The 26421-nt window shown below is 44.7% G+C and overlaps 1 protein-coding gene across 5 annotated transcripts in view; it reads right to left on the reverse strand.

Moving 5' to 3' along the window:
- The window catches only part of CGNL1 (cingulin like 1), a 153379-nt gene that overhangs the window by 44021 nt on the left and 82937 nt on the right, over positions 1-26421 (reverse strand). The window lies entirely within an intron of this gene.

Here is a 26421-nt window from a genome sequence, read left to right on the forward strand (position 1 = left end):
AAAGTATGCAGCGCCTGGCCAGCCACGCAGAGTGCTCTCAGGAAGCTGTGATGTAGTGAACCTCACCAGTATCTTCACCCTGCTTTGGTCACTTACCAGCTGCTTCCTGCTCTGCAAAATAGCGAAGTAACGCTGTGCCTGCTCTCAGGGGAGCTGCGAGGGCTCAGCGTGAGAGTGTCTGTGGGAGCAGCTAGCGCAATGTGGGGCTCAGGTGGCAGCTGCTCAGAAAATGAGAATACCAGATCTTCCCCCATACTCTAAGCCGTTTATTCAACCTGCCCTGAGTGAGCCCTGGAGTGCCAAGAGCCAGTGAAGCTGCACCCCCTGCACATAGAGGACCCAGGCTCCCTGGGCCTTCTGCCCTGGGCTCCAGACTGCCTTCCAGGCCCCATCTGAAGCCTACTCCCCCACCCCAAGCCAAGTTGCTGGCTGCCATTTACTGGACCATAAGCACTACCTCTGCCCAGGGACTCTGACCTTGGGGACCCCCACACCAACCCAACCCCCTAAGACAGCCACACCAGCCTAGGTGACCCCTGAGTTTAAGAAGCCCCCTTGAATATTATTCGCAGAAGTATGGCCCGTCCCCAGGGTCAGCTCTGCAGGAGTAGGGGGAGGTCCCTCACCAGGGCTCCTGCTGACCTACTACTGAAGATTCAGAGAGCCTGGGGGCCCCTTCCAGCCCCAGCTTTGACAGTTACAGCATTCCAGCGAGGCTCTGAGGAGCAATCACCCTCACATCTAGGAAAATCTGCCATTTGCCACCAGACGCCTGGTCAAATGCTAACAGCATCCTGAAATGTGTGTCCTTAGGTGATAGCTTAATGAAATGCTATCAGTGGTATCGAGACATCCCGACTGCACCCAGCCCACTGAGAGCAGCCTCTGTGGAAGGAGTGCAGGAGGCAGAATGGAGGAGGGCAGGTGTCACTAGCTGTTTGACCTGAGGCAAGTCACAATCTCTGTGAGCCTCATTTCCACAGCTATCCCATGTCGAGAGAAGGGAATCCAATTAGGGATTTAAGCATTCACCACTGACTGTCTATACTGAATGAGTATACAAGTTGAGTGGGGCACAGCGCCATTCTTCAAGAATTTGAAGTCCCACAAGAGAATTAAACTGTCACAACTGAAATATAAGTAATCATGGCCTAAAGAAAGGGTCACGAGCACAACAGTCTAATGGCCTCTAAGATCATGTCCATCTCTGTGATTAAGAATATGGCGCCCACATGGCTAATAAAGGTCATTGCCTCCCTCTGGCCTACCAAAGTTTCCATTTCTCCAGATAAGTTAAAACAGACCTGGATATTCTTTCAGTCATTCATTATCTTACTCATAAAATGGTAGAACGTCAGCGCTATTTGGGACACCAAATTTCTCTGGTTCAAATCCCAAGCTGAATTTCCAATATTCCCCCATCCCTCTCCACCCCTGCTTTATCTTTAGCAGATAAGCAGTTATCCAACCTCCGCTTCCAGGGGCTGGAAACACACTACCTCTCAAAACAGGCCTTTCTGTTTTCTGACAGCACTCAGCCATGGAAACGTCTCCTTCACATGGAGCTGACATCTGCATTCCTACAACATCACTGGGACCAGCCAAGAAGGGTACAGTCCTTCCTCCAAATGACAGCCTTTCAAACACCTGAAGCCCTCATACCTCCCTCACACCATCCTATCCTGTCTTTTCTCCTTTAGGCTAAACTTTCAAAGGTCCTTCCTCACCCACTGGAGCGTGGTATCAAGTACTCCTTCAAAGTGTGGGGCCCAAAACCAAAGCAACACCCCCTGAAGAGTCTGGCCTGCCGTCGTCCTGATTACCAGCTCCCCCAGGCTCCCAAGACAATGTCTCCCAGAAACTAAAATAGTCAGATCCCTCACAAATACATGTCTGCATAGAGGCCAAGGACGAAACCTGGTGCTTGAACTCAAGGCCACAAGCCAAAGAAAGCTTCAACCACCTGGCGACACACAGACATCCACTGCATCTTTGCTAGGACCCCCCGTGAGCAGGGATCAATGGTGACGGTCAGGGTGTCACTGCCAGGTCCTACTCCTGCTCCCATCCCTTCTTCGGCTGCTAGCCCCTTTCCACTTCCCTCTCCACCAGGGTACCTCCAACCTCCCCCCTGGCTCTCGTGCATTTCTCAGATAGCTCTGGGAGGTCACCTTGTCGGCCCAATCCCATTCTCTTTGCTGGTGAACTGTACCTTAACTCTTCTGGAGGGAAAAAAAAATAAAGACAGTGTCTTTTTCTCTTAGTCTCCTTTCCCTCCCACCATTCCCTCTTTGCCCTCCCGTACTTCTCTCCCTTTATGGCCAACACCCTCCACACCATCCCATTCAAGGGCTATGCCTGAGGAACTGGATCAGGGGCCCGATTCCCTACTGGCCCTCGGTGAGCTGCTGGTTGCATGCCACAGGACAAGGCTCTGGGCCAGGCAGGCATAACATCTACTGAGTGCTTGCTCTACGCCGGACATTGTGCCCATTCCATGGGGGTCTCACTTAATTCTTAAGTTACCTCCCACCCCTCCCGAGGGAGATACTATGAAATCCTTTGCTTATAAGTGAGGAAATTGAGACACTAAGAGGTTAAGTAACTTGCTTAAGGTCTCAAGGCTAGTAAGAGTAGAGACAGGATATAATCCCAGCGGCCTGACTTAAGAGCCCAAAAGACTGAAAACCAGACAGCGAGCTCTTCACAGGCAGGGTCTGCCCCACACTCTGGGCCCCAGCCTAGGCCGGTGCCTGGCACACAGTGCACCCACAATTCAAGTTCAGTGAATTTTTGCCTCTACATGTTTTTAAGTGTCTAGGTATATTTGAACATATCCAACGATAGTCACCTAACACACATACTGCCCCACTACACACTTATTTTTTATCATCAACACACATTATTTCTACTATGTCATGAGCTAGATCAACTTTTAAATGCTACCAACTGTTCTTCGCCAGTAGCTACTTCTTTTTTTAAGGAAGATTAGCCCTGAGCTAACATCTGCTGCCAATCCTCCTCTTTTTGCTGAGGAAGACTGGCCCTGAGCTAACATCCGTGCCCAGCTTCCTCTACTTTATATGTAGGACGCCTATCACAGTATGGCGTGCCAAGCGGTGCCATGTTCGCACCCAGGATCCGAACCGGCGAACCCCAGGCCGCTGAGAAGCGGAAAGTACACACTTAACCGCTGTGCCACCGGGCCGGCCCCTAGATCAACTTTTGTTATCTGGCCTAAGAACCTTACCCCAATTTATAACAATGTCTCCATGAGAAAATTGTTCCAATTTCCAAACACGCTACATAAAAATAAATTTTTAGCACCCTCCTTTCCTAAAGTGAGTCCCCAGTTAGCAGATTCCTTCATTAGGGTGCTGTTTACCTTTGCATTACTAAGAGGTCTGTCTGACTGAAGTCGGCCCCACTTCGCTGCATCTCTGCCTCAGAAAAGATGCCTGAATTTCAGAGGAATGTGTGAATTGGACACATCTCGCATTTTTTACAAAGGCCCCATTCTCAATCCAAATTTTTTTTTTTAAAGATTGGCCCTGAGCTCACATCTGTTGCCAATCTTCTTTTTTTCTTCTTCTTCCTCTCTCCAAAGCCCCCCAGTACATAGTTGTATATTCTAGTTGTAGATCCTTCTAGTTCTGCTATGTGGGATGCCGCCTCAGCATGGCTTGATGAGTGGTGCCATGTCCACACCCAGGATCCGAACCGGTAAAACCCTGGGCCACCGAAGCAGAGCACGCGAACTTAACTACTAGGCCACAGGGTCGGCCCCTCAATCCAAATTGCTCGCAAAATTATACTTCCCTGAGAGGCATAGGGTCTTGCTTAACCTAATAAATGACTGCCCTAATTAATGAGTTTTCAGTTCCCTGAGATGGCTGGAATTTTTAGCTTAGGAGGAACTTGACATCTGTTCTAGTCGCTCGTTTTCCAGATGAGCAAACCAGGGCCTGGAGAGGTTAAGCAACTTGTTCAAAGTCACACAGCGGACTTTCAGCTGTGCCGGGAACTTGACGGACTCAAATTTAACTCCCTCATTAGGCATTAACTATTCACCTAAGTAATAGCGCTCCTGCTCCCCGACAATGACAACGCCATTCTGAACACACACCTTCGTTTCCAGCACTGCCTGGGAACCCAAACGAGTCCTCTGCCCTCAGAAAAACACAGAAGAGACTCTCTTTCAGACTTCAGACTGCAGATAGTGGCCGCCCGCCAAAGGGAAAGGGTGTGAAGAAAAACATCTTACGTTTCCTTCTCGACCTGAAAGATGCATTTTTCCATTCCTACTCCCCAACCCGAGCCCAGGCTCTCATCTACTCACGTCTAGAAAACTAGAACACTCAATTCTAGCACACATCTCACCACTCAACTCATTTACAATATGTCTTCCAGAAAGACCTTGCCAAGATGACACTTCCACCATGACACATCTCTGCTCAAAGTCCAGAATGACTCCCAACATATAACAAATTGAATCTAAATGTCTCCTAGCCTGGCCTCCAAAACCTTTCTAAATCGACTTCAGTCTCCCTATTCAATCTGATTTTGCCAAGTCTTCAAGCTCGGTGTCAGACAGATTCCTCTCTGCACTGTGTGTCAGGTTCACTCCCAATTACAGGCCTTTGAATAGTGTCCAGAACCCCCTACGGAAAGTACACTGCAAAAAAAGAATTATGTAATGCAGCATTTTCCCAAAAGTATTCTATAAAACAAAGTATTATGGAAGATTCTTTAGGAAAAAAAGAGTTTTGTGGTCATATAATTCTGAGAAGTTCTGACAGTTGAGACCTTTCTTAGAGAATCATAACCCACATTTAGCCCACTTATTAAAAGGCTCTGAGAAATCCTTTAGTAAGAAAAGCTGTTTAACTTTATCCCAGGATGTCCCAAATTTATCTCAGATCTACCCTCCATTCTCCATCTCCACTAACGCCACACCAGTCCAAGCTGCCATCGTTTCCTTCCTGGACAACAGGAGCCTCCTAGCTGGTCTACCCACCTCCCCTCTTCTGCCCTTTCTAATCCATTCCCCACATACAGGGGCAGGAGAGAGTATTCTGAATCCCAAATCAGATCATGTCACCCCCTGCTTAAATGTTGCAATGGCTTTCCTGTGCTCTTAAGGATAAAGGCAAAAACAAACAACAAACCTTAACTTGGTCCACAGGGCTTACCAGGTCCACCTACCTTCCCAGCCCCAACAGAGATCACACTCCTCCTCCTCACTCACCCCAACCTTCCACTGGCCTTTTTAAATTTTTTTAAGTTTCCTCTTGTACCATGTTCCCTTCTGCCCCAGGGCCTTTGCATACCTGCCTGGAAGAGTCTGCCTCTGCCTCTCCATATCGTTAGCTCCTGCTCAGCTCAATCATCACCTCCTCAAGGAAATGGTCCCTGACCTCCCAGACTAGGTCAAATCCTAGCCCCTCTCTTCCATGAGCCTTGTCACAGTTGCAATTTTTATTTACTGGTATGATTTTTTTTCCTTATTTTCTCTCCCACTAGACTACAAGCTTTCTGAGGGCAAAGCGTACGTGTCCATTTTTGCTCACTAGATTTAATAGTGTCTGGCCCAAAGTAAATACTCATAAAATACACACACACACACACACACACAAAATGTTGAACCAATCAACCTGAAGTATGAGCAACTGATGTGAAAAAAGAAAGTACAATACAATATATCCATAATGGAGATAGGAACCAAACGCCAGGGGAGAGGAGGTAAGGGAGCTGTAACTCGACGTGGGGGACATGCATAAAGCTAGAAAGTGCTTGGTACCAAGCAAAGAAGGGACGGGAAAGGCAGTGCAGACAAAAGAAACAGCACATGCTGAGGTACGGAAGCTTGCAAGGGCTGGTTGTTTTCCAGTTGATTCTGCTCTACATGTAGTCCATCCCCATCTGTGATCCTCAAGGGAAGGAAGAATGTCTTCTAAGCTCTCCTCTCCAGCATGAAGCCTAGGGCACTGGGGGCATGAGAAGTGAACACCTTCTAGAAAGAGAGAGAGGAAAAGAGAGAATCAGCTGTGTTTTCCTCCTGATGGGATCCTAAGGGCCACCATCCCCCTGTGTGCATGTGAGCCAGCCCACATCTTTGCTGCACAGCATGCTCACTCAGCTCGCCACGGCCTTGAGATTAAAGCCATTATCTGCCGATTCTGCAGGGCCTGCCTCTATGCCTAGCCCACCCTAACCCCCGGCTCCCATGGAATTGCCCCACTTCTGGAAATTGGAGGCCTCTCTCTAATCACGCTCTGTGGTTAGCTGCTGTCCCCAATAATATTCCTATTGATACCGAATAAGAAGCCTAGATTAAGAGAGTCAGGTCACTCACAACCGTTTCCTGTGTGCTCTGACTTTGCTGGATCAAAGTTTAGCACGTGTGAATGTGTCTCTATTCTACTCCCCAATGCCAGACGCTTCTCCTAGAGTTTGTTTTAACCAAGGGGAATCCTGTCAGGAACCACTCCTGCCCCTCCATCCCCCAACCTAACCAGGCCTGTTCTTTGTTCCACAAAACAAACAGCTCGTTCCGCCTGCCAGGCCAGCCAAGGCGCACATGCACAGGAGCACACAAAGAGGCCCTCTTGTCCAAGACTTTCTTTCCTGCTGGACTGATACGGTCACCGGTACCCTTTGTTTGAAGCCACCAGATGTGCCAGGCACCCACAGGGACCTGCAGCAGCTGAGAATGTCACTCCCTGACCTTCTATTTCCACAGCCACCCTCACGTCACCCAACCCAGTAGGAAGTGGCGCTGGGAAGTTATCTGCTGTTCTGTTCCGACTGCCGATGTGCTGCTCGCAAAGAAAGTGCATCCAACCCCCCACAGAGCAGGTGGCACGTCACACCCGGGCCCCTCACTCTTTCCTCCTAGCCTAAGAGTGTCCATCTGGCACATCTTTAGTGCACTGGAAACTGTACTGCCAACAACCTCGATTGACCCTCACTGCAGCTCTGTGGTTCTGTTATTATCCCCATTTTACTGATGGGGAAACTGAGGCTCAGACTAGTTAAGTGACATGCCCCAAATCACACGGCCAGGGCTCATATGGGTCTATGTGACTTCAGAGCACAGACCACCGACCTCTTTCTTGATAACTGCCTCGCAGAGGAGACCTGTTAGGGAGTGGAAGGCTGTACTCAACCCCAATGTCAAGCCAAGCACGACTCTCAATCTGTTCAGTAGACAGTTCTGTTGATAATTAGAACAATTTTCCTGGAAATAGTCACATTCTCCTTTTAAGACTCTACAAAGAAGGAAATAAGGCAGTCTGGGTTTTGTTTTTATTTTTTAATGTATTTGTTGCCTTTGTGAGGACATCCAATTGCACTTTAGAACAACCCTGTGAACATTTTCCCTGAAAACACACACAGCCCTCCTTTTGTCTCTCGCTCATTTATCTTATCTCCACACCCCAGAGTTAGTGAGGCTCCATCCCAGTCATTCCTGGTTATCAGTTTTGCTTTTACAAGCAACATTTATCTGGGTTGCTAAGACATTCTTGGCCTTCTAGAAACATGCTTTCATTTTTCTCGTCAATTAGTCACTTTATATGCTTCCAAAGCTATGCTTTTATATAAAAATGGATGCCTTCCTAATACCCTCACCCTTCACATGGTATTAGTTAAGCTACAATGGAACTGGGGTGCTGATGCTTTATTAAATTCAATCTATACCAGGGAAAATACTGCTGGTCATCCTCCAAACCACGTTCAACACTGCCCAAGACAATGTGGGTTAGCTTAACTCTCTTTCTTTGTGTTTATAGCACTTCCTCCAAATTACAGAACCTGAAAAGAGTAAGGTGGCGACACCTTTGTATTTTCCCAGACTTAATGACAGTCCTTAAGGCCGATATTTACCATCCTCCATTCTCTCTCTCTCTCTCCCCTTGGTGGTGTTCCTAGGTCAAAAGGGCAAAGTAAGGTGGTTTTTAAGAGTCATCATAGGTATAAAACCAGAAATTCAAGTTTTACAATAAGTTTGAGTTTAAAGAACCAGTAGGTAATAGGTATGAGGAATTTTTGACATGGAAGGGAGGCCTTCTATCAAGACAGGTCAAAGCATCCTCGAGATTTGAGAACTGGCAGAGGTTTCTGAGTCACTGCGTCTTACAACCCACAAGGAAGTTGGTAATAAGACCAAGACAAGGAAGCCTGGTGGTTAATGAACTGACTGGGAAAGCAAGATGAATATTGATGATATAATGTAAATGAGTTGCGGACGGCTGGTTTCTGGGTTACACATGTGAGCTCTTTCAGTGATTTCACAGGAAAAACTTCCTGTAGAAACTACTGGAAAGGTCCATGGTTTAATGACCCACAGGGTATCACCAAGTTACATGAACTGATCTTCTAACCCATGAAGCCCCTGGAAGGATACAAAGAAAAATTTTAAAAACCCTGCCTTCAAGGATTTTCAAGGCGATGACAACCATCTTCACAGCTCCTGTCATACAAGAATGGGTGGGTGATAAATCCCTAAGAAAAGAGCAAAGAGAAAGCTATTGCATCCAGAGAAGAGAAGCTACCCTCTGGCTTTATAGTCAGTATTATACAAGAAGCACATGGAGGTATTTAGAGGGATGGCAAATGTGCCAGCGTCTGAGCTCATGCCTAGACACTCAAGTTTCCAGGAAACACCGTTGGCCAAAATCTGTTGGAAGGGACACCAGCTGAACACTGTGCACCATCACAAGTGGCTAGGGTTCAGGAATGAACAGAGAAAGACATAATCCAGTTGTCATGGGATGGAAAATGTAATATGCACCAGTTTGCAATTAGTCTAAAATGAAGAATCAGGACCACATAGCCTAAAACAGAAAGAACAAAAAGTTCATGAGACTGGGTCCTTTCCCAAAATAAAATCCATCCTTCCTAATGCTTTTTAGTTTTCTATTTCTATTTTTAATGGCCTAATCGTATACGAGTAGTTCATTACAAGCTGCTCACAAGTGGAGGGTGTTAAATGCTGAATCCAGGTGCAGAAGGGCAAAAAGGACCGAGGGACAGAGCGGTGGCAGAGGTCGGCTCTTATACACCCCGGATGTCAACAGAACCACAGCAGGGACCGAGAGATGAGGAGAGACGAAAGAGAATCCTTTGTATTTCCGTCATAAATAAAGCTTTTTGGCCACGAGTTTGGAACACAGACCCTTCTCAACCCCTCCTTCTCACTCACACTCTATCCAGTTACAAATACTCAAATGATGGCTTCACCTTTAAAATAGTAAGTCACCAGATGAGCCCATAAGTGTAACATTTTTATATGACAAGAGCATAGGCATAGAAAAATGATGGTCTTTGAAGCCTACATTCCTTGCCTTGCAAGAGTTTATTTTTTAAGTGATTTTCAGGTTGATATCCCCAATCAGTATTCTCGTATCTCTCTCTGAGTGATTATTATTTGTCTTATTCTTCTGAGTACTGTGGGGTACAAGAGTAGCATATGACTTCATTCCTCATCCACACATATTTAGACGAGAAGCCTGGGTTTCTTGTGGATGGAGACCATGTCTCATTTATCCTCTTAGTTACAGTGCCTGGACCAGTGTTGGATATACAATTGGAGCTGAATAAATGTTTGCTATTTGCTGAATACCCCTGAGTGGGGAAAGCAACCACGTTGTCTACTGTAACCACAGCAGAAGGAAAGAACAGAATTGAAGAATTTGTAATCTCACTGAATCCACTAAATGGTACTTCAGAGGATTCTAAAGTTTGAGAACATGTTGGCTTATGCACATAGGTATATCTGAGTTCCTGTTAGGGCCGACACAGCGGTGCTCCCAGTCATCCAAAAGTCCTACCAAGCCTTGGATCCTCCATTCGATACTTAGTCTCTAAAAATGAGAGAAAAAGAAACAAGGCATGCCATTTACCTCTTTTCTGTTTTAATCAAGTTGACTTTTAACAATCATTTCTGCCTGTCGAGACCACTTTGGATCTTGGGTTTATCATCTAGCATTTGGGCTCTCTCTGCCTGCTGTGGGTCACCTACAGACTTGCTAAGTATGCTTTCTGTGTCTTTCTTCATGGAAAACAAGTTAACAGGATGGGGCCAAGAGTCCTGTCATCCATCACCAGAAAACTCCTTCCAGATCTGTCCGTAACCCCAATCTCCTTGCCTTCTCACCCTGTCAGAAGGAAGAGAGCAGGATTTGATGATTCTGAAAGAGTTTTTGCTGACTTCTAAGGATCATCTCTTTCTTCAGCTGCTCTTAATTGAACTTTTAATATTTACAAAAGACGGACAAGAGGATCAATGTGATTGAAATTTATCGCCATTAACTTCACTACAAATTGAAAGCATGAACTCGTTATTAAAAGCATTAGTTCTGGTTTTGTTTACTGCTGATGTCAAACCAGACTTCAGAATTATAAACACTCATATACTCATATATGGCTGCTTAACTAGTCCCTTTTTCCCACCAACACAGAAGAACAGATGTGCTCCCACAATTCTCAATGAGAAAGCAAAATTTGGAAATGAAATGCCCATACCCAAGGGGCTGTTCTAGACTTCAGGGAAATGACTTGTTTCTCTCTCAGGAGCCTGAGGCAAGTACAAATGACAGTGGGCATGTCTGGATCTTAGCATCTACCTTCTCTCTCTGCTCATGGAGTCCCCTCGCCCCCAGGCTAAGAAAGAAACTTGGGTATAATTTTCAAAATTATACGTCAAGAGAAACTTTACTTCCCCTAAGGAAATGCTTTTTTTTTCATATGGACAGCAAAAAATCACAAAGCTGATCATGTTTCTTTTTTCACTTTGACTGCCAGGAATCTCAGGACCACATTTCTAATTCACCTTCAGGATCTTTGGACTACGTGGTTGGGCTCTATTTTGTCCCCACTATCCCCAGTATTAACTCTAATTGAATTTCTATTTCCCATCATCTTTTATAAATACATATATTTTTAATTTTATTGTAGGTGCAGTTGTGAGTAGCTTCAGATTCATCCTACGAAAAATGACAGGGTATAAACAAAATTGCAAACCTATTGCTCATAGAAATTTCCCCTCCCAATGAGAACTTGCCAGCCCTTAATCTTTGCACTATGCTATTATGTGGGATTAAAGTGTAATTCTGAAATGTGTGTGATGCCTTTGAGGAAGTAAGACACGTTAGTCACACCTCATAGTCATTGTCTTCTTCTTTTTCTTTTTGATGAGGAAGACACATCCTGAGCTAACATCTGTTGTCAATCTTCCTCTTTTTGTATATGAGCCGCCACCACAGCATGGCCACTGACAAACGAGTAGTATAGGTCCATGCCCAGGAACCAAACCCAGGCCACCGAAGTGGAACACACCAAACTTAACCAGTAGGCCACAAGGGCTGGCCCTACCTCATCTTTTTAAGGTCATTTTCTAAGGCCACTGAGAGGGTGAGTTCCTCTAACCTCCCCCTTTGAGAGGTACCTGTCTTATTGCCAGGTCTGCCAGATTCTGCCTTCATCAGTCTGAGAAATCTAAGTCTGCAGTTGATAAAGTGGGCTCCTCCAGATTAATCATCATAACTGTGGATTTCAAAGAGAAAAAGCCTTAAATGAAGAAATAAAGTCTCTAACTAGAAATACCTGGGAGTGAAGCTGGTGGGCTGGAGTGTGGGGGAGTTGGTCCCACTAGTAATACGTGAATCCCACTTGGGATAAACACATTTTTAGAGGATGTACTTACAGAATCTCATTGTGAACCTTACGCTGTTCTCTAAAGTAGAGAGAGAGAGAGCGGGCATTTCTTTCTCTTACTGCCTCATGGCATCATTATCCCTTCACGATTCTGCCTCCTAGCTACAATATGGGCATCTTTGAGTGAGGGACCAAATAGCAAAAGGTCATGCATACCGTAGATTCATGAAATATTTGTTCTTGTGCTCATTCCTTCATTATATCAGTTAACAAATATGTGAGTACCTCCTGTGTGCCAGAGGCTGTGCATAAAGATGAATGAGGAGTTCATAGTCCACCAGGACAGACAGAGTAAGTTACCTGAAGTGCGGTATGGAAGTGATGCAACAGAGGTACACGTGGTGTGCAGTGGAGACAGTGGTGCCATTGGAAGGAGGCTGTTCAGAGATGACTTCACAGAAGAGGTACCAAATTGGCCATTAGAAAATTTCACCAGCTAGTTTTTTATTTTTTTAATAAAATTTAGCTTTTAGAATAGTTTTAGCTTATAGAAAAATTGCTAAGCTAATACAAAGTTCCCACATACTCCACACTCAGTTTCCTCTATTATTGCATCTTATATTTGTATGGCACATTTGTCCTAATTAATGAACCAATACTGATACATTATTTTTAACAGATGCCCACACTTCATTTATCTTTCCTTAGTTTTTACCTAATGTCCTTTTTCTATTTCAGGATCCCATCCAGGATACCACAGTTCCTCAAGACTTTCCTTGGTTTGGATAACCTTGACAGTTTGAAGATACTTGGTCAGGTATTTTGTAGAATGTCCCTCAAGTGGAATTTGCCTGATGTTTTTCTCATAATTAGACTAGGGTTATGGGTTTGGGAGAAGAAGACCACAGAGGCAGAGTGCCATTCTCATCACATCATATCAAAGATATATGCTATCAATGTGATTAATCCTGGTTGATGTGGACCTTGATCCACTGGCTGAGGTAGCTTATCAGGGTCCTCCACTGACAAGGAAAAAGAAGTTACTCTTTGTTTCCCTCTTTCCAAACTGTACTCTGTGGAAGGAAGTCACTACGTGCAGCCCACACTTAAGGAGAGGGGAGCTAAGCTCTATCTCCTTGAAATCAAAGTATCTATATAAATTCTTCTGTAAGGGAGAGCTGTCTGTTCTTCCCGTTTATTTGTTTATTCAATCATATGTTTGTATCGGTATGGATCCATAGATATTTATTTTCTATTTTGGGTTCTAAGCCAATACTACTTTGCTGCTCAAATTGTTCCAGCTTTGTCCACTGGGAGCTCTTTCAGTTGGCTCCTGTGTCCCTTTGCCATATCTGCATCAGTATGTGTGTTTCTTTTGAGCGCTTCTTTACTTCCTGCTACTACCAGGTAGGTTTTTATAACATGGTTTCCCAATAGCAAAGCCTGCCCATGTTGACAACATTTTTAAATACACCAGCATCACAGAACTTTAATATCAGAGGAGACCCCAGAGTTTGTTAATCCAGCACCTTCCTTCAACATAAGAGAAAACTGAGGGTGACATTGAAGCAGTGTGCCTGACGTCACACAGTTTTTTAATAGCAGAGCGATTATGAGGAACCCCTGCTTTCCATTGCTTAAACTCATTTCTTTTTTTTCACAATTCCAAGTATCCACTGCTGCCCACGTGTGAAAGCCCAGTCTCTGATAGAGAAACTATGTCCATCACTAAATCTCTCCAGGTGACCTCAGTAAGGGTGCATGGGGAGCAGGGTCACCTTCAGACATTCAGGGAAGACGGTGTTCTTTCTATTTTCTACACTAGTCTAATTTTCCTCACAATCTCTTACTCACATGGGATGGCAGTAACCCTAACTTGAACTTAGCAGGTAGTAGAATCTCAGTCCTTTCTGGTCTAAATAGTCTTTTTGGGGGGCCCGCCCAGTGGTATAGTGATTAAGTTCACACGCTCTGCACTCCTCCTTGGCGGCCTGGCGCTCACAGGTTTGGATCCCAGGCGTGGACCTGCAGACCACTCGTCAGGCCATGCTGTGGCAGCGTCCCACATACAAAATAGAGGAAGACTGGCACAGTTGTTAGCTCAGGGACCATCCTCCTCAAGCAAAAAAAAAGAAAAAAAAAAAGAAAGCAAGAGGAAGCCTGACAACAGATGTTAGCTCAGGGCCAATCTCCCTCACAAAAATAAATAGACAGATAGATAGATGGTAGATGAATAGACAGATAGACAGACAAACAGACAGTCTCTTTGGGGTAAATGCTCTAATTCTCTAACGTCCAGGACTTACCACCAAACCTGAAGTCTGGGGAACAACTTGGATGGTAAGGGACCTGGAAAGCACACTTCCATAGGGACAGAACAGTGCTAAAAATAGTCTCTTCAACAAACGGTGCAGGAACAACTGACAGCTACATGCAAAAGAACGGCATTACACCTCTATCTCACACCATACTCAAAAACCAACTCAAAATGGATCACCGACTAAAACGTAAGAGCTAAAACTATAAAGATCATAAAACTCTTAGAAGAAGAGTACATCATCATAACCTTCGTTTAGACGATGGTTTCTTAGATATGACACAAGTAATGAAAGAAAAAAATACAAAAGCTGGACACCATAAAAATTAAAAATGTTTGTGCTTCAAAGGACAGCATCAAGAAAGTAAAAAGACAAACCACGGAATGGGAAAAAAATTCTGCAAATTATATATATGAGAAGAGACTGGAATCTAGAATATACGAAGAACTACCACACTCAATAATAAAAAGACAACCCAAACGAAAAATGGGCAAAGGATCTGAACAGTTTTCCAAAGATCCAAATGGCCAATAAGCAGATGAAAAGATGTTTAACAGCCTTAGCCATCAGGGAAATGCAAATCACAACCACAATGATATACCATTTCACATCCACTAGGATGGCTATATTCAAAAGATAGATAATACGTGTTAGGGAGGATGTAAAGAAATTGGAACCCTCATACACTGCTGGTGGGTATGGTGCAGACACTTTGAAAATCAGTTTGACAATTCTTAAAACAATTAAACACAGAGTTACCATACAACCCAGAGATTCTACTCTTAGGTATACACCCTAAAGAAATGAAAACATCTGTCCACACAAAAACCTGTACACTTCACAGACTCTGAAACTACATCCAGAGACTGTATATTACTGAAGGCTCTTTCAAGAATGGCTATCTTAAAGATGTTTTTTCCCACCTGGCACACCTGGCAGCACTTGAACTTGTACCAATTCTATTTCATCTGGGCAGAAGACATGACCTCTAATTCTAGACCTGCACATTATGAGAAGCCAGTAAAGGCAAGATTCTCCATAAGAGCACTATCTACAAAGCTAGCAACTAAACACAGTTCTAATAACCCAGTCCCACACAGATATCTGCCTCAGTCTTGGGCCTTTTTAAAAATATAAAATAATGTGACCAAAAACAAAATCTGAGCATATAGATTTATTTGGTAACAGCCAATGACGCTTATTACCAATATCAGAAAACACTAACCCCACCCCTTAGAATTCCTAAAAACACTTGTGAAGAAAGATATATATTCTAACCCAGTACACCAAATTTTCCCACTAAGTATCATTTTTGCCCAGAAAAACAAATAAACCAACTCTCCTCTTTAGTAACTTTTTTTGGCTCTGTATACCTGAAAATAAATACTACCAGCTCAGGGTAAAATGAACTCAGAAGGTTAAATAAACCCAAGAAGGGAAAGGAAAAGTTGTTCTTTGAACCCCATTCACCATCTTGGAAAAACTCATTCCCCAAAGAGAAGGCGTCCTGATCTTCACAATAAATATAGATGTGCAAATTCAACCCTTCTTCCCCAAGATACATACATACCATAGTCTTTTCTACCCGCTGTACAATTAGACTTCAGTGTGACTGTGCTGGTAGAAAGGCTTTTACGTCTGTCCACTAAAAAGCTTTCCTCCACTAAAAGCTTGGCTTACATCAGAAAAAGAGTTCAACTGGACTGGGAAATACAGCGCCAAAGAAGTGGATTATCACCACAGTACCTCAAATATGGCTGGCAGGGCCAGGCCTACAATTGCAGTGACATCAGTAAGAGTTTCTAGAACATATCCTCCCAATGGGAATATAAAACAAGGGCAGAATTCAAACAGCCTTTTCCTTAGGATCCTTTAAATATTGCAAGTGCCCTCTGGGGCCAACCAAAATTGGTAGCTCCAGCCCAGCCTCTCTGTTGTGCCAGAGGCCTCTCTTTGGATGGACGTCCCAAAGGCCCCTCAAACTCAACACAGACTCTCAATATGAACAAAAGGGAAGTCCTCGTCCCACTCACCACTCTGCCAAGACCTGGACCTCCTCTGGATTTCTCAATGCCTCCAACATTCATCCAGTCACTTGGTGTAAATATCTGAAGGTCACTCTTGACAACCTGTTCTAACCCATTCAATCAAACCATGGCTATGATCAGGGCCTCCAGTCTAAGGACTTACATGTTAAAAGTGAGGCAGAGGAGGAGTAGGCGGACTTTTCTAAGAGGCAGAATCAACCAGATTTGGTGAGAAGCAGTCTAATTCTTCCAGAAGAGCCCAGTGTCCGTCTTTCTTTCCAACCCTGAGGTTCTCTCTTCCTCACTGTTATTCACCTCCCTCTTCCTTTCTCTCCACCATCTTCTCCCGGACCCTTTGCAATGACATCACTTATATTTGCACTGAGAGTAACAGAGACATAGGACCCTAAAGTTTGTTTTACATTTTTCTGACAGGTAACTTAATATGGGAGAGGTGGGGAAGCCTGACCTGAGCCAAACTCCTTGGCCACGTCTGCTAGCCGAGCCCCATGGGAGATGAAGTTTCGAGCTTCGGCACAGTTGAGCCTAACCCTGCCCTGGATATCAGGAAGGCAGCTGATTCAACAAGGTCACCACCTCAGCCTAAGTAGCCTGGGCCCTGGTCCTGAGTCACCCTCCCTTCTGATTCCAGTCCCCTGACTCAGCTGCTCATGGACTCTCGAATTCCTGGCCCTCCTGACTCTGGCCTGGGTTGCGGACTTCCCCTTGGCAGGCTCTTTGATTTCTCTAGAAAGAGAATGCTTGACTATTAGGAGAGCTCAGTGAGGCTGGGGCACCAGAAGAGGTAGCAGGCGGCTAAACCCCTATTAAATCACTGTCCATGAGCTGTACTGCTGCCATTAAGGAATATGGGAATGTTGTATACACGCTCACCTAAAAAGATGCTCCAAATATATTGTGAGAGAGGAAAAATACATGTTGTCAAAAGTATGATCCAAAGTTTTTTTTTCTATTTCATACTTTTATGCATTGTCCAAATTATTTTAAAGGGATCTTTTCCTAACATTTCTTTGTTTTTTTTAAACTATGCATTTTGGTGAAGAAGATTGGCCCTGAGCTAACATCTGTTGCCAATCTTCCCTCTTTTTTTTTTCCCTCTCCAAAGCCCCAGTACATAGTTGGATATTCCAGTTGTAGGTCCTTCTAGTTCTTCTATATGGGACACTGCCTCAGCATGATTTGATAAGCTCCATGGACGTCCATGGTCAGGATCTCAACCCGTGAACCCTGGGCCGCAAAAGCCAAACACATGAACTTAACCGCTACGCCACCAGGCCAGCCCCATCTATGATTTCTTTTTACTAAAACAACTACAAAACAGAAAAGTTCCACAAAATTATGATGTGAATAGCAATAAACTCTCAATGGCAAATAATATGACACCAGATATCCTCAACCACTTACTTTTAACATGCAAATACAGCTGGATTTATAAACCACTAAAAAGGATGCATTCTCATTTCGTAGATGATATAACTAAGGCTAGGTCTGGTTAAATGACTAGTAACAATCTTTCTACTGCCCAAGAAAAAAAATATCATTTATTTTTATCCCTGAGATTGATCTGTATTACTCTTTTAAAAATCCATTTTTACTAAAATATACCCTTTTCAAGAACGTATGGAACATATACCAAGATAAATGAAATCCTGGTCCATAAAACAAACCTCAACAAATTTGAAAGAACTGAAATCATTCAGAGTGTGTCCTCTGACCACAGCAGAACCAAACTAGAAATCAATAAAAGAAAGATAAGAAAATCTCCAAACACTTAGAAATTAAACAACAGACTTCTAAATAATCCATGGGTCAAAAAAGGAAGCCTCAAGGAAAATAAAAAAGAACATATTAACCTGAATGAAAATTAAAATACAATATATCAAAATTTGTGGAACACAGCTAAATCAGTGCTGAGAAGGAAATTTATAGCACTAAATATTTACATAGAAAAAATGAAAAGTCTGAGTTCAATAATCTAAGCTGCCTCCTCAAGAATCTGGAAAAGGAAGTGCATTATAAACAAAAAGCAAGCAGAAGGAAGGAAATAATAAAGACAGCAGAAGTCAATGAAATTGAAAACGTAAGAATAACAGAAAAAAATCAATGAAACAAAAAGCTGATTATTTTTAAAGATCAACAAGATTGAAAAATTCTGGGAAGACTGACAAAGAAAAAAAAGATAATATACAAATTACCGATATGAGGAATGAAACAGGGAACATCACTACAGACCCTGCAGACATCAAAAGAATAATAAGGGCATACTACAAACAACTCTACACACATAAATTTGATAACCTAGGTGAAATGGACCAATTCCTCAAAAAGCACAAACTACCACAACTTACCCAACATGAAATAGATAATTTGAATACTCCCATAACTATTAAGGAAATTGAATTCATGATTGAAAAACCATCAAAATGAAATCTTCAGGCTTAGATGGCTTCATGGGAGAATTCTACCAAGCATTCAAAGAAGAACAAACATTAATCCTACACAATCTCTTCCAGAAAACAGAAGAGGAAGAAACACTTCTCAATTCATTTAATGAGGTCATAATACCCCAACACCAAAACCAGACAAAGACAGTACCAAAAAAAACCCAAAAACTATAGGTCAATATCCCTCAGCTCATTAATACAGACACAAAAATGGCAACCCCTCTCCCTTAGGGCTCCCATCCTTCCTTTTCCGCCTCTCCTTTTTTCTGGCTTGCCCTGTGTTTCAGTTCCACCCTCGACACACTCCCATCTTGGGCCAGTTGCCTTCCTCAAAAGTACATGTGTATGTAGACAGCATGTATTTGTTGGCTGGATAAAAGCGCCAGCCAGCGTACTGGGAAAAGCATTGACTAGGAACCCAAAACCTATATGCTAGAACCATCTCTAACCAAGTCACCGCACCTTCCTAGAGAGCTGGGGTAGGAGGGGCAGCGAGATTTCTACCGCACTTTGCAGCTCTTGACAGGGAAATAACTGCATTCTACTTCAGAGGGCAATACGTGCAACCTTACGGTGAACCTAACATATTCATTTAGAAAACTCCCTAACAAGTCAGAGTCTACCTTCGGATCACCGCATATTTGTTAGCAGTCTAGGCTTATCTGACAGTTAACTAGAATTTTTGATCTAGCTTTCTTCATTGCCCTGAGGCTGGTCTCATTTCAGGGATAGGAGAGAGCAAATTCTCCAGTGAGAGGGCCCCTCCAATTAAAGCGCCTTCTAGAAGCAGCGGTGCTGTTGACTCTACACTAGGAAGTTTAAGCAGTTTAATCTGCTCAGGAAAAAGGGCTGTAAACTTAAAATGAAAGGTGCGTACTGGGCGGGAGGGGGGAGGGAGCCTCTTCACCTGCCATACCCTCCAAGCCCTAATGTGGTTCCACTGCCTCTGCTACAGGGCTCCTCCATCAATGTGGCTTTTGTTCTCCTCCCACGATGAGCAGCTCCACATTAAGCCAGGCCCATGACCTTGTGCGACATCTTTGTCTCGTGAACACCATGAACGCAGTGAGCAAACAGTTCTCCACTGCTGGATGCAAACAGCCCGGAGGTACATGAATGTCAACTGTAAACTTGGAGGCAGGATTAACCTCGCAACAAGAAGTTATTTCTTTGCCACATTATCCTGTTAGTCAAATGCCAGGCCAGGCTCTAATTTCTCCCAGTTTTGTCAAGGTCAACATCAGTGGCTGCACAGAGGTATAGTAAATTATTAACCCTGGTTCTCCACTGGGCCTGAATCAGCCACCGAGTTCACTGCCTGCCAGCCACCTTTTCTCCCCAGTTTAGCAGCAGGAAGTTCACGGTATGCAGCACAGGCGCCTGCTTCTGCCTCTAAGGGTCACTAGGACAGATATGGGAAACGGCAGCAAGCTGGGCCTGTAAGGGAAACTGTTCACAACAGGATTGGTAGAAGGGAGCCCAGCAGGCAGGGTAGGTGCCTGGCATCCTGGGGTCTCAGAAACCAAGTATTGAAGGAACAGTGGGAATCTTCTTCTCACACAAGGTCACAGCCTGAGAGACATGGAAGAAAAATGCATGACCAGGCAGAGAGGACCCTGTAGATCAGAGAGCATGGGGGCTTCAAACAGCATTCTGCTCCTTTGGGTTTGGCACGTGCTGGGCTCAAGTTCAGAGTCATATTTATAAATCCAACTGGCTCAAAAGACTTTCCCATATGGATTCTACAGGACAACCCCACTGCCTATTTTCCAGAGCTTATTAATGCCTTGGCTCTTGCTCCAAAGCTACAAAGAACTCAGTGTTTTCCAACTAAATTTGCAGGCATCTAAGTCTTCCCTCCACTGTCAGCTAGCCAAAACTCGTCTGGTGCAGAACAGACATCTTCAGGCTCTTGGACAATTCAGGGATGGAAAAGACAAAGTTTTCACATCTTCCTATATCACATCTGCCCGAATACTTTCAGATCCATCTCTAATGCCACCTCTTCTGGGCTTGGTCATTTTATTTGCTTGACTTTATCCCAAGTCTTGTTCCCAAAAGTCTTTGAAGCACATTCAGCCCTTTTTTCTAACTGTAAGTGGACTCTGAGTTTCCCTAAACCCAGACACACTCTTTCTTCTCTCTGGACCACACACTTGAGAAACATGTGCAGAAATTTAACAAATAAAACAAAAAGAAAGAAAAAGAGGGGAAGTGTTAAAAGGAGAAATATGTGCACTTGGCCATATTCTCCCCTTCGGCTGTAAGTCCCCAAGGATCAGGCCCATCCACGACTTTGGAATTTCCCAGAAAAGAAACAAACTTCTCCCCCGCCCCCTCTCCCTGCCAACTCCTACTCATCGCTGACAAAACAGCATTACTTTATTCGTGACTGTGAGAACTGCTGTGAACACCCTGTGGCATAAAACACCTTGCCCTGTATTTTGTCTTTCATGAAACCAACTCAATAAAGGTGGCTCAAGCGAGTTCTGTTCCCAGAGATCACTGGGCGGAGGGGTGTCCATTACATCTGCCTCTGACTTGTTCTTACACACATTTCCAGAGTCCTAACAAGTGGTCACCACGAACATAACTTAATCTGTAGCTCAAAACCCACTAAACCACATCTGCTCGCTGCAGAGGCCACCTACTGTTCTCCTGATTTCTACTGCAATCCGTCTGCTTCCAACAACACATCTAAATCCACTTCTATCAGTTCGGCACCTCAAATAGAGCCAGCACTCAAAAACACCTCTTGAATGAATAAGTACATGAACACACAAACAAATCTATTAACTGCCCAGGGTCAGACTACGGATGGTACAAAAATGAATAAGGAAATGCTTACCACTAAAATCTCAGAAGAGAACAATCCAAATGTCCCATGCTCTGGCTTATGACGTTCCCTCCAGCTGGAATGCTCTTCCCCGGCCCTGAGTCACCTCACTAACTCTCACTGCTCCCAAGACGCAATCCTAGCCTCATTCCCTCTTAGGAACCTGGCCTGGCCTGCCTACACGGCGCAAAGTCATCCCTTTTTGTATTTCTGCTTTCCTTGCTGTATAAAAGCCTTTCCAGACCTGGATGTCATCACTCAGCATCCCAAATCGGCAGCAGCAACTTTCCTGTCTGCCTCAGGACTAGGCAGTGGGAGAACTGAGAGGAGAGACCATCTTGTCCACTCCTGCGCCCCAGGCGTCACATGACTCTCCGTGTGCTGAGTGAAAAAACAACTACAGGCAAAGGAAAATATAATAAATGCTACAGGACAGGCAGAAGGCTCAGGGGATCTCGAAGAGAAAGGACAGCAGCTGCTGGACCACAAGAAGAAGAGGGCACCTGAGCTCAGCCCTGAACGAGAGGCAGGGTTTTAACTGGCAGAGACCGAGGCACAGGGGGTGGTGAAAGATGTTAGAGATTGACAGCTAATATGAGCAGAGAGACAGAGGAAGGAAGGCAGGGGTATGGCCAAGGGGACATAGGGAGAAGTCCAGGAGAAGGACACAGGAGAGCAAGCCAGAAAAAACAGACTGAAGCTAGAATAGGTACAACCCTGGGAGACAGGCACTGTCAGTATTATTTCCCCAACTGAGAGAAGAGGATTCTGAGGGTCACAGATGTGGTTTGCCAAAAGTACTCAGTCATTCAGTCTATTGCTCACCAACTATGGTTAAAGTCACAGAGCAATCATTTGTATAAAAAGAAAAGTAAGAATAAATATGCATACCACACACACACACAAATATATACACACACTTGGATATATAGACGCCAGTTTCTCAACAGCAACACATTGTGGGGGATGGGGACGGCCTGGTGCATTATAGGATGTTTAGCAGCATCCTTGACCCCCACCCACTAGATGCCAGTAGCATTCCCCGAGTTGTGACAGCCAAAAATGTCCCCAGACATTGCCCAATGTCTCCCAGTGTGAGTGGTACAGAATCACTTCCAGCTGAGGACCACCGACACAGATTATCTCCCAAACAACACACAAGAGGGTTGCAGGGATTGGGACGAAGAGAGAGAATTGGGGCTATTTGGGCAATTGATGGATGGAAATTGAATTTTTTAAAACATCATGTGATACTACTCCACAAAATACAATACAGTACCCCAAAAAAGGATCTCCCTTTCAGTAAGCAGTGGAGACAAGGCCCACATCTTCTGATGGCAAGTCTCTGTCTACTGCACCACACTGGATTCCAGATTGGAGGGGATGGCAAAGAAAAGGCCCAGAGGTGACACAAGCGCACATTTCTGTGTAGGGAACAGGGAATTCCTTGGCGTGGCTGGCGCTGGGCTCATCACGGACATCAGTGAGGACCAGGGTTGAAAAGGCAGGTAAGAGACAGCCGTGCAGGATTCTAACTGGACGGAAGCCATGAGGGCCTTGTGAGGGGGGACGGGGCAGGCGATAGGGCGGCCAAGCTGCAGCAGGGTGAGTGTGGTCTGAAGGGGCCAAATCAGGAGGGCAAAATGGGGAGAGGGCTGCTGAAATCATCCAGGCTGAAGATAACGAGACCTGAACCAGGGCAGTGGCTGTGGGAAAGGAGATCCGAGGAGAGAAGTAATGCTGTGGACACAGAAGCCACAGACCTGGGCAGCAGACGGCAGGTGAAGGCCAAAGCACAGCTAGGGGCCCCCAGTGACTAAAAGACAATATGCGTTACTAAACTCAGGCCTCCTCTTGGCCTGCCTAGGGAGGCACAGATCAGTACTCCCGCTTCATTGTACTAGGAATAAATCTGAATGGTATAAAAGGTACTATATACTGTTTTTACGAAGTTTTCCTCTCACCCCATCCCCCTGCTTGTCCCCAAAGGCAATCACTATTTATCACTTTGTATCCTTCCTGAGACAGTCTATACATGCACAAGCATATATGTATTCATTTTTGGTTTGATTTTGATAATATGAATAGCGTTCATTTACAACAAAGGGGATAAAAAAGGGAAGGACCAGGAGACTTCTTTAAAGTCAACAGCAAAGCCAGATGTAGAACCCTGACCTCTCCTTAAACTACAGTAGCATTCTTTTCACCTTTGCAGATTCTGATTCATGCCAACGGAGAATGCTTACTGAGCACTCTGCAAAGTGCTGGAGATACAAAGGATAAGATGGTCCCTCCTTCAAGATGGGGAGAATGGCATTATCAATTACAGGCATAGTCCAGCAATACAAGGACTAGACCAAGTTGTGGAAGGATGCTGTGGTTCTGCCGGAGTCGACAGCTATCAGGAAATGGGGCATAAAAGAGATGGCTTTGTCAAAATGCTGTATTAGTTATCTACTGCTGCATAACAAATTGCCCCCAAACTCAGCAGCCTGAAATAACAGTAACCATGTCTTATCTCACAGAGTTTCTGAAGGTAAAGAATCCAGAAGTGACTTAGTTGGGTAGTTCTGGCTCAGAGTCTCTGATGAGATCATAGTCAAGATGTTGGCAAAGGCTGCAGTCATCTGAAGGCACGAGTGGGGCTGGAGGATCCACTTCCAAGATGGTGCACTCACATGGCTGTTGATGGGAGGCCTCAGGATCTCACCACATGGGACTTCCCACAGGCTGCTTGAGGACCCTCACAACATGGCAGCTGCCTTCCCCCAGAGCAAGCAATCCAAGAGGAAGGAGGAGGAAGCACAATGTCTTTTATGACCCAGCCTTGGAAGGCACACTCCACCATTTCCTACTGGTCACACAAATCAGCCCTATTCAACATGGGAAACGACTGCAAAGGAACAAGAGTATTAGGAAGCACAGATCCCTGAGGGCCACGTCAGAGGCTGGCCACAATACTACCTTACATATCTTGATGTGCTTTGACATTGTAGATATTTCTGTTTCCACACTGCTTCTTATCTAATGGATTTAGAGCTTATGACAAGTTCCATTTTCTGCTTAAAGTGATCAAATAATAGTGCCAAATTTTTCCACCAAGTAGAAATCTACTTAATGATCTTGGCAAGATTTTAGAAAAAATATTAATCAGGCAGAGTTTAGAGGATCAGAGAGAGTATAGAGGATTAGAGAAAATATAATACAGATTGAGCAGGATTTCTGACCAAATTAAAGCATTTTTCCTTTCGATTGTTAAAGATTCAACTATTTGCAATATTATAGTGGCTACATTGTCCTTGTTGTTTAAAACAGCCGCTCTCATTACACTGCCCAGTTCTGTGGGTTAACCACGTCCACACCCAGCAATGCATCTAGATACTGGTCCTCAGTGAGTGGCCACCACTCCTGCCTTGCTCACAGTCTTGGGCTGTGGGTAGTGTCCGTGGATGGTTCAGAAATCTCAGAACATTCATTCCATTTGGGGAGATAGGTAAGCACTCCACTAGGTTGTTGTCTCTACTTCTATAAATGTTTAAAGGTATTTCCAGCACTGAGATATGATAACGGCCTTATTAGACAAGAAACAAGTGAAAACTTTCTCCCTACAAACCTCCCCACAACATACCAAACTTTTCCGTCATCCATGATTCCTATCCACCCTCATCCACTTGCTCAGGGACACAGTTTACAGATTCAGGCAACCAGCACTTGGCAAAGACCAAACCTCACAAACAAAAGGGGCCCTTGATAACCCTGCTCTCTTCCCGTTCTGCCCTACACCAGAGAGAGGGACAGGCAATAATTCCATTAAAAGTGGAACTGCATCACTGAAGAGACCTCAGAGAGCCCGTGCCGCCATTCTAAGTGGCAGCATGAAGAAACCATCCCGGGGCATTCCATCTCTCTTGTAAAGACCAGAGCAGACTCCTTTTCACAGAAGGAATCTGCTTGTGTCACACACACAAACACACACACACATACACATACACACACTCTGTTTAAGAGTCTTTCATGATTTCCATTGCTCTTAGGAAAAAGAACAAAATCCTTAAGATGTGCCGCACAGGCGTGCATGAGCTGGTCCCTACTTTCCTCTCTACTACATCTCACACCAGACCTTCCACTGCCCTTCACAGCCCAGCTCACTGGCCTTCATGCAACACTTTGAGTAGACCAAGCTCCCTCCTGCCATAGCCCTTTGCACAGGCTGTTTCCTCTGCCTGGAACATTCTGGGAGGTCTTTCAAAAATCTGGTTAATTCCTATTCATCCTTCAGATCTCCATCCTCATCTTCCTCGAGGAAGCTTCCCTTCCTTCCTTCCCTCTCAAAGCACTTATCACAACAGAATTTCACATTTACACAAGCGATTAACTGAAAATGTCTGCCTCGCGCTTTTTGTCCATCTTGTTCCCACAACCTAGCACAGTGCCTGGCATAAATGAAATGCCCGACAGACATTCGCTTAATTAATTAGTGACTATGAATGAACTAGTTACTGAATGGAGATTCCAAAAACTGTACCAACAATCCATTCCTGAAGGTTAGGAGGCGACGCTGACTAATTAACGTCGAGTCTCCTGAGCTATTTACGCCTCCTCCCCGGTCACTCCTCAGTACAGGCGGGAAACCAGAAGAGCTCTCCTCCCTCCCCCCAGCAGCTTAAAGCCTGAGTCAGGAAGGCACAGACAGCAAGCCTTGTAGACCAGGCCGCATGGAGGCAGGGAGCAGGGTTTTTACCCCGTTTCTCTACCCAATTAAGTTTCCACACTTTCTCTTCACACTGCATGTGAATTGGCTGTGGTTTTCTGGGTCATCTGTGCTCTGTGCATCTGAGTGCCCTGCTCCACTCCTCCCATTGGAGCTGTGGGAAAACACCCTCCTCCTTAATCGCACTCAGGAGGCCTCAAGATACTGTTGGTGAAAACTGCCAAATGTCCCGCCTGTACCTGCATGAGGAAGCTTCTAACGCCGCCCACCACTAGCTCTTTCTCCTGCACTGTGATGCTGAGGCCAACACGCTCTCCACAGGACAGCAGCAGCTAAAGCCACGCACCTAACGTCAGGCCAGCAGACCCCAAACGAGAGCCCCTTTAATGCTGTCACCCCAACCAGG

This window comes from Equus caballus, chromosome 1 (assembly GCF_041296265.1).
Source record: "Equus caballus isolate H_3958 breed thoroughbred chromosome 1, TB-T2T, whole genome shotgun sequence".
Taxonomy (NCBI): Eukaryota; Metazoa; Chordata; class Mammalia; order Perissodactyla; family Equidae; genus Equus; species Equus caballus.